Genomic DNA, 8,723 nt, shown 5'->3' with positions numbered 1-8,723 from the left:
TGAAAAGGAAATTTAAAAGCTATACATTACCCAATAATAAGCCATTTCCAAAAACACCATCCATTAACTTTGTTCCCAAACAGCTATTTTGCAAGATAAATGCGTCATGTGTGCTTCCAGGAAACTTGGCAACAACATCAGTGATCTCCATATTGGGGCCACAACACATTTGAACATTAATCGAGTGGAACATTTTTCGATTGCGGTAGATCGTCTCCACATCACTGGGTGGTATAAGAGCAACGTGAGTGCAGTCTATTAATGAAATTATGTTTGGAAAACCAGCCTTGAGAAAAAAATCTTTTTTGAATTTAGAAATTTCAAACGGTGACGTGGGAAAGTGAATATATGTTTTACACACAGAAAGAATAGCCTTTATTACTTGGTGCAGTATTCTGGAAAATGCTGCCTGACTGAATCCAAAACGACCACCAATACAGTGTTGGAAGTTTCCAGTGGCCAAAAAATGCAAAACAGATAATAGTTTTAGTTTTCCACTTATAGCTTGGGATCTATTAGTTGTGTTGTTCCAAAAAAGCTTCTTCATTTAATCGAAAGGTTTGCTGAAAATTATCAACCGGTGTTGAATATAACGAAAATCTGATTCGGAAACGTCTTTTTTTCCGTAATCTGGGGATAATTATATTTCCAGACTGTAAATTGAGATTCCTTTGTAAGAGTAGAACATCCATTCCAATATAGCCTGTGAGTGGTTTAAAAACAAAAAAAATTTAAAAATTTTTGTTTTAAAAAAACATACTAAAACAACAACAAATACATACGTTAAACCCAAAAAAACAGTACACAAATAAATGGCTAATACAGTATGGGAACACAGTCCTTAAAAAATGCATTTTGCACCACTGTATATATACCCATTAGGCAAGCGGCTCCATAAAAGCAGATTTGTGTTGGTGCATAAGTGATAGTCTTATTGGGAGCTTGAAAACAAACAAAATGGCCAACACATGTGCCAGATTTACAACAAAAAGCGGGACAGCTTGACGAGTTGAGCTCTGCCTGCTCTCTATTCAATTTTGAGAGTCCGGTCAATATGCCAGAGGCAAAAGGGTGTAGGTGGGGGACAAATGCCCCACCTGCTCAAAGAGGCCAAGTAACATATTATGCATGCTCAATAGATGTCATAACGTGCTTTTTGAGTCAAGTGGAAAAATGAAAGTTTAAGGTACTTGACATTAGGACACAGCGAATGTCTGACAGTAGCACTAAAAGGAAGGCTATTCGCACACCTACGTTAGGCAGGGTTCAGTCTGGTATCTGCACAGATGGATCCGCACCTATATAGCAAACACTTGTACTGCTAACAGCATTTGGGTGTCCGCCTCAAGAGCAAAATGGGGCCTGCACGGGGGTTAATCGATGCCAATGCAATCGATAGTTTACCATTTCAAATGCATTTTGCCTAAACTGTTCTCCTTTTTCCAAGCTTACGAGCAGCCTGAAACTGATCTCACAAGGGGACCCTGAAAAGACAGTGTGCAACTAGCCTAAGGGCACAAAAATATTGATGAGGGTCCAGAGTTAGAGCAGAGCAGAGAGACCGCTTTAGCCACCAGATGCTGCGCTGTCCCAGTACCTACAGGCCAGTGCAGCCCCAAGTTAGTGTAATTTAATCTGATATTGCCTCATTGATTTCTGGAGCATTGAAAATCCCTTAATTTTAGCCAAAATAGCTTTGGGCAAATGGTTGTTAAATTTGTTAAAAAAACAGAGAGAGAACACGTGAGTTTTTCTAAAACATCTAGTGCAGCACAATTCCCTTTACGTTAATACTGATAGTTATCCACTTTTGGAAGAAACAGGGAGGTATGAATACATTTTAAACTAGCTACAGGACAACAGATAAGGCTCGATTGACCTTGAAACCAACCATAAATTCACACATTAAAATGTGAATAGCAAATTCAGATAACAGTTCATGGGTTGTGCACCACTATGGCAAATCCGCAGCAGACTAATGCAGGCCGCATTATACTAAGACACAGATGTAATGTGATTTTTCGGAGCATCATTATTTGTTAGGGAATAAATTTGTGATTAAACCAAAAAAAAACAGCCCTGGCCAGGCACATCATCTGCTATCATGCATGCATCTAAAGGCTACTTTCGCACTAGCGTTCGGGTGTCCGCTCGTGAGCTCCGTTTGAAGGGGCTCACAAGCGGCCCCGAACGCAGCCGTCCAGCCCTAATGAATTCTGAGTGGACGCGGATCTGCTCAGAATGCATCAGTCTGGCAGCGTTCAGCCTCCGCTCCGCTCAGCAGGCTGCTTGCAGCGTTCGGGTGTCCGCCTGGCCGTGCGTCGGCAAGCGGATCCGTCCAGACTTACAATGTCAGTCAATGGGGATGGATCCGTTTGAAGTTGTCACAATATGGCTCAATCTTCAAACGGATCCGTCCCCCATTGACTTCCAATGTAAAATCTGGTCTGATCCGTTCAGGCTACTTTCACACTTTAAATAATTTTAAAACTATAATGCAGACGGATCCGTTGTGAACGGAACCAAACGTCTGTATTATCGGAGCGGATCCGTCAGAGCAGACATCAGACGGACCCGGTCTAAGGTTAGTTTGCTTTAGTGTGGATTGAATGGTTGGGTTTAGTTGTAAATCGCTCAAACTTAGGCTACTTTCACACCTGCGTTAGGTGCGGATACGTCTGGTATCTGCACAGACGGATCCGCACCTATAATGCAAACGCTTAGATCCGTTCAGAACGGATCCGTTTGCATTAGCATGACAAAAAAAAAGAAAATATATATATATTTTATTTTTTTGTTCATGATAATGCAAACGGATCCGTTTTGACTTTACATTGAAAGTCAATGGGGGACGAATCCGTTTGAAAATTGAGCCATATAGTGTCAACTTCAAACGGATCCGTCCCCATTGACTTACATTGTAAGTCTGGACGGATCCGTTTGCCTCCGCACGGCCAGGCGGACACCCGAACGCTGCAAGCTGCGTTCAGGTGTCCGTCTGCTGAGCGGAGCGGAGGACAAACGGTGCCAGACTGATGCATTCTGAGCGGATCCGCATCCACTCAGAATGCATTAGGGCTGGACAGATCCGTTCGGGGCCGCTTGTGAGAGCCTTCAAACGGAACTCACAAGCGGAGCCCCGAATGCTAGTGTGAAAGTAGCCTAAGCAGTAATGTTTTTGACCTTTGGAAGTAATGCATGCAAAACTCCAAGCACAATTACACTGCCCCTTTGAAGTTAAATGGGGACCAAATCAATGCCGGAATATACAGTACACATCCCACAAATTATTTAGTAAACTCCCACGTCTGAAAGGGTGCAAACTGTCTATATCCTACGTTGTCAGCGCACCATATTACATAAAGGAAAGGAAGCCACCCCAAACTTCCGTGTGGATATTGTTTAGAACCATTTTGACCACACCATTTTTAATTACACAGTAAAGTTCAAAATGTACTTACCCAATGTAATGTCAATTAAAGTGTGCAAACAGACTTGGTTTGCCAATAAAAATCAAGGGCTGCAACGCTTGGAAAAGTCCAGAAACATGCATAGACCCCCACAGAAAGCCGCAAGCCAAAGAATCAAGCCATCTAACTAAAAATCAAGGATTGGCTAATGGGGTTTATACTCCTCCCTGATTACATGGATCTACACCTGCGTGGTGAATGACTCTGCGCTCCATCAAACAGGTGTATATCTGGGATTTAATCACCCCTCAGCAAATGTCCTCGGATCCACATCCAAATTGCATCTGTTACGCCTCAAGTACACGGCCGTTTTCTGTGGCCCAGAGTGGACTGTGGAAACCCGGCTGGGGTTCCTGCAGACAGCTGGAGCGCACGGCGTCATTGGTTGCTATGACGCCGTGCGCTTCATCTACCTGCTGCTGGACAGTAAAACACTATTCTAGTGTATTACTGAACAGCAGCGGCTGCATGAAGCACACGGCGTCATAGCAACCAATGACGCCATGCGCTCCAGCTGTCTGCAGGAACCCCAGCCGGGTTTCCACAGTCCACTCTGGGCCACAGAAAACGGTCGTGTACATGAGGCCTTAAAGGGACACTGACAGGTTCAATAACCATATTTCGGGATATATATGACAGTACAGGTCTTAGAAAGTGTGTTTGAATCCCCGAAGTATCCCCCCTGTCCACCTTCTAAATACAGTAAACTGAAGTTTTGAAACCTGTTTGAATCGTCTCAAAGCTGCACAAAGGGCGGCGTTTCATCTCAATTTGCGCCCAGGCAGGCGCCCCCAACTGCCGTTTTGAAGCGCCGCCCAGCTCATCAATATTCACTTTGCGGGCCGGCTACTACTGTTCTCGACACAAGATCTGGTGCATGCCCAATACAATCCTATGTGCATCGGCCTCCGGCTCATCTTCAGCGCATGCGCCAGGCACCCTCACTGGCCGGGATCACATTGCGCCTGCGCACAGTCTGCATCTTAGAGGCCGATGCAGCCTCTGCTTAATGCCCAAGCACCGGGCACAGGGCAAGTTGAGGTGGAACGCTGCCCCTTTGGGCAGAATGTAGACAATTCTGTCGGGTTAACAAACTTCAATTTCCTGTATTTCTAAGGTGATGGGGGGGGGGGGGGAATTTGAGGATTCTAATACACTTTCAAAGACCTGTACTGTCAGATATATACCTAAATATTATTCTTGGTTCTGTCATTGTCCCTTTCAATTAATAAATTGTTGCTTTGGACACTGCTGCTTCACCTTTTGTAACCCAAAGTTTAAAGTACATGATGCATCTTAAAATGTAAGCCAAACATCTGTTTCTGTTGACTTTAGATATAGGTTTTTCAAGTAACCTTATTCATTGACCAGTTTGACCGAGCTTGTCACAACAATAAGTACTGGAAACTGGCTTCAGTGATGATGTGATCGGTTTTCATTTGAATTCTACTGTCCATATCCTTGCGTTTAAAAAGTCGCACTGTTTTTATACCTTCCGTGCGACTTTTTGATGTTCCGTGCGACTTTTTGATGCATCGTGCGACTTTTTTTTTTAAAAAATGGCCGGAACCAATCAGAAGGCTTAATATTGCTACGTTGCACTGGGAGTTCCTTGAATGACGCAGCAAAGACACAGCCCAGAGGCAAAGCAGAAGAGAGGTTGTTGCTGGTAAGTTGCCTAACATGTCAGATGTTTGAATGTATTGAACACTGTCCAAAGTACCTGTTCAAAGAGAAGCTGCTATTTAAACACAATATTAAAGGTGCAGGTTGTTGTGTGGTCAACATGGGGAGAGGGCTTTGAACATTAAGCCATTTTACACCTAGATTATATTTAAGGGAGTATAACATCTGTCTCAAGTTTAAAGTTGAGAGCAATCCCACAGCTTAGGTTAATGTCACACTTGTGGAAGGTTAGGCAAGTATATAAATGCAGACTTTGAAAGTGGACATCGGATCAGCCAATCTAGATGTGACAGTTTAAAGTTAATCCACACAATTGGCTGTGGATCGGTCGTGCAAATGCATTGCATGAACCGATCCATCACTCCGCATGTCATGCGGACAGACAGATCTGTTTTGATTTTTATTGGTTTGCAACTATTTCACGGGTCTGGTCATGGACATGCTCTACTGGAAAATGTGTCGCAGTTGTGATTTAGAGTCCAGATCATGCAATACTACCTTTTTTGGGGGTGAAAAAAACAAAACACCCATTCATGCAAGTCTTCCGTTTTTCCCCACATAGCTAAACAAGGTGGCATTCTATAAGATTATGAATTTCAGACAGATATACAGAACTGAAGACATCCTTGTGCATTCTGAACAGATTACTCTCTATTCTGAATGCAAGGGGATATGCCTGAACAGATCTTTGGCAATATTGAGCCACTGTGATGTAACTGTATGCCGGCCAACAGTTATTCTGTCAGTTTAGGCTACTTGCACACTGGCGTTTCAAAAACAACAGGGAAATTAGTTTACTGGACTCTCAGTAGTGGACCAAAAATTAGAAATTTATCACAAAGGCATTCTAAAGGGATAAGAAGTCACTCTCAGTGCATCTGGTTGCCTCCAAACTGTCTCCATTACACTATGGAGATGCACAATTAAAATGTTCATTTAGCGTTTGCCAGGCCCTCCACTTAAAGGGCCAAACGGATCAGAACATACTACTTTCACACTTGCGTTAGGAGCGGATCCATCTGATGTCTATACAGACGGATCCGCTCATATATGCAAACGCTTGTATCCGTTCCGAGTGGATCCGTCTGCCTAACCTGTTTTGTTTTTGCATTTTTGGAAAACTCTGAACCAACAGTATATTCAAACACAGAGGCGTTCCCATGGTGAAGTGGACGCTTCAAGTTAAAATATACCATTGCTTTGGTGAAAACTCTGATCCTCTGGTATATTAACTCCTGCCTTTTTTGGAAAAGTCAATGGGGGACGGATCCGTTTGAAAATGCGCCATAATGTGTCAACGACAAATGGATCCGTCCACATTGACTTGCATTGTAAGTCAGGACGGATCCGTTTGGATCCGCACGCCCCCGCGGACCCCAAAACGGCTTTTGGCTTTTGTCCGTGGCTCCTCCAAAAATCAAGGAACCACCATGGGTGAAAAAATGGTCCGAGATCACGGATCAACGGAAATCCGTTTTGGGCACCGCATAAAAAAACGGTCGTGTGCATGAGGCCTTAATGCAAGTGTGAAAGGTCATTGTTTGGCAACGATACTGAAAAATGATTAGGCCAACATTAATGTTAGCTCTATTTTTTAAATTTGACTTCCTTTTTGTATTTCAGATTAAAGTCACATTGATTCCTCCGAAAAAGGACACCGTCTTTGAGCAAACCTTTTCTGGCCAAATGGCTTCAAGCAGTAAGTATTTTTTAAATTTGGGTTTTTGACGTTTATTTTATGAGTTTTAAATTACAGTGGTTCTAAAAAATTTCTTCAATTCCCATAGGAAAATATAAAAAGAAAAGAGCTGCCCCTTTTTCCAGAAAGGAACTATTTACTATTCTGAAATATATGGATGAAATGGGTTATGAGGAAGCGTGTCGTGGAGAAGTGCACGAGAAAAAATGTCGAATACTACTAGAACTTTCAAGCCTTCTCTATTCCGAATATGGCACTAAACATACCAGAAGACAAATTCTAAAACGCTACTCTGATTTGAAAGTTAGACAGCGTACTATGTTGGGATCAATCAGAAAGTCCACTGCTCTTGGTAATTTTGATTGACATTAAACTTTACCTAAATTCAATCTTGAACAGATATTTGTGTGTAATATAATTTAAGATCACGTTTTTTGGGAAACCATAGGTTAAATCTTTGATAGTTTTTGGGTATCATTTTTGGACATTATTTAATTTTTTTTGGGGATATTTACAGTCCAATTTTAATTTTTAAGTAATACTATTTTTGTTTTTACAGATGGGAAAAGTGGCGAAAAAATTGTTAAAGTTTCAAAGAAAAAAAAAAGGTGAATCCAAACCCAGCAGAGGAGCAATTACAGGTTAAGTGATATCTATTGTTCATTTAAAAATATTGTGACATATATAATACTAAGTTAATATTAATTTTTTGGACAAATTTCATCCCCAAATAGAAAGAAGAATATCAACCAGAAGATATCATCACTTTAAATTTGGAACCAGTTGAGTTGGAGAATGCATTGGAAGTTACCCCTGAATGTCACTTGGCACCCATCATTGCAACGTTAGAGGAAAAAATTTAATGTGAATTTCGGAAGCTAACTCAACTTTGCCAGAACCAATTTAAATCTCTAATGGAGGCCATAGATGATGTTAAAAAACACGTTGTTCAATTAGAGCAAAAAAGCATTTTATTCAGCCCTTAAAAAATGTTCCTGTAATGTTTAAGCATTTTTACACGTTTAAAGGGCTTCAGTGCCCCTTCCAAAGTAATTTTTCCTTTTTGGTTGAATAAAGCCATAATTGGGCAATTATTGCACCTATAGTATTCTTACCTTTTTTAGAGTGCCGATTTAAAAAAAAAACACACTTTTAATAATATGTTAATTAGCACGCTACCGGCAAATAGGGTGGTTGAAAGCTGTTAGCCGCCACATCCTCCTTCCCAAAAAACACAACCTCCTCATGTTAATTGACTGGGCCAGCGAGTGCTCTCCTCCTCCGGCTGGCCCTGTCTGTGTTCCAAATATTGGGCCAGCGCTGTACCGGTCTTCAGTCGGCGCACTCTGAGGAGGAAGCTTGCTCTGACGCTCCTTCCTTAATGCACCTCCCAGGATGACGTCACATCTACACCTGGGCCAGGCGCACTGAGGAATGAGTGGACGACCAAGCATCCTCCTATCTGTGCGCATGCGCTGACTGACTACCGGTACAGCGCTGCCGCATTATTTGAAATGCATACTGTGGTAGCCCCTGGAGGAGAACGCTTGTTGGCCCTGTCAATCGTCAGGATGAGGGGGATTTAAAATGAAAGGAGGATGCAGCGGCTAACAGCAAGCAACCACCCTCCTTGCTGGTAGCAATGTTTTTTGCATTTTTTAAAAGTGTGGTTTGTCTAAAAACTTTGCCCCAGAACAAGCTTTCAACATTAGAGATGGAGTAATCCAAGTTTAATTTTTTTGGGTTGCCCCAAAAAGTATCCTTAAATTTTAGAGGGAGACACAAGCCATTAAAGTTACATTTGGAAGCTCAACATGTTGACATTTCTAAGCTTAAACAGTTTGATTGGCAGACCACCTGTGAAAAAT

Source organism: Bufo bufo, chromosome 8 (genome assembly GCF_905171765.1).
Source record: "Bufo bufo chromosome 8, aBufBuf1.1, whole genome shotgun sequence".
In the NCBI taxonomy this organism is placed as follows: Eukaryota; Metazoa; Chordata; class Amphibia; order Anura; family Bufonidae; genus Bufo; species Bufo bufo.
This window is presented reverse-complemented; position numbering follows the sequence as displayed.